The following is a 493-nucleotide window of genomic DNA, read 5'->3' as shown; positions in this document are numbered from 1 at the left end:
CTGCCGAACGACGTGTGCTAGGACCCCAGAATGAATTCGTATTCCGGATACATCTCAAACTGGTACACAGATCGGAATGTGAGACAAATACTGAATAATTCAGTCTCGTGACGCATGGTGCACTTGGAAACCAACCCAATTTAGCTCGCTACTTTTGGTAGGACCAGTATCACCACTTTGGGGCGTTGCGGATATATCTCTCGCTGGCACGCAGATCGGAATGTCAAACAAATACTTAATAATTTACTAAATCAGTCTTGTGACGCATGAAAACCAACCCGTTAAGAGCGACTTTTGGTAGGACACAAGTACTGGCACCTTGGTGAGCCGCGAAAAGACAAGCCTTTAACCACGCTCCAGTCATGCTCGGGTGTTTGAAACTCATTCTTGTTACAACATGGATGTTCCACCGGCTGACTGGCCACGCACAAGAACATGGTACATTCACGTTGTTAATCATGTATTTTCCAATCCTGTGTTAGAATATGTTTAG

Source organism: Branchiostoma floridae, chromosome 2 (genome assembly GCF_000003815.2).
Source record: "Branchiostoma floridae strain S238N-H82 chromosome 2, Bfl_VNyyK, whole genome shotgun sequence".
NCBI lineage: Eukaryota > Metazoa > Chordata > Leptocardii > Amphioxiformes > Branchiostomatidae > Branchiostoma > Branchiostoma floridae.
This window is presented reverse-complemented; position numbering follows the sequence as displayed.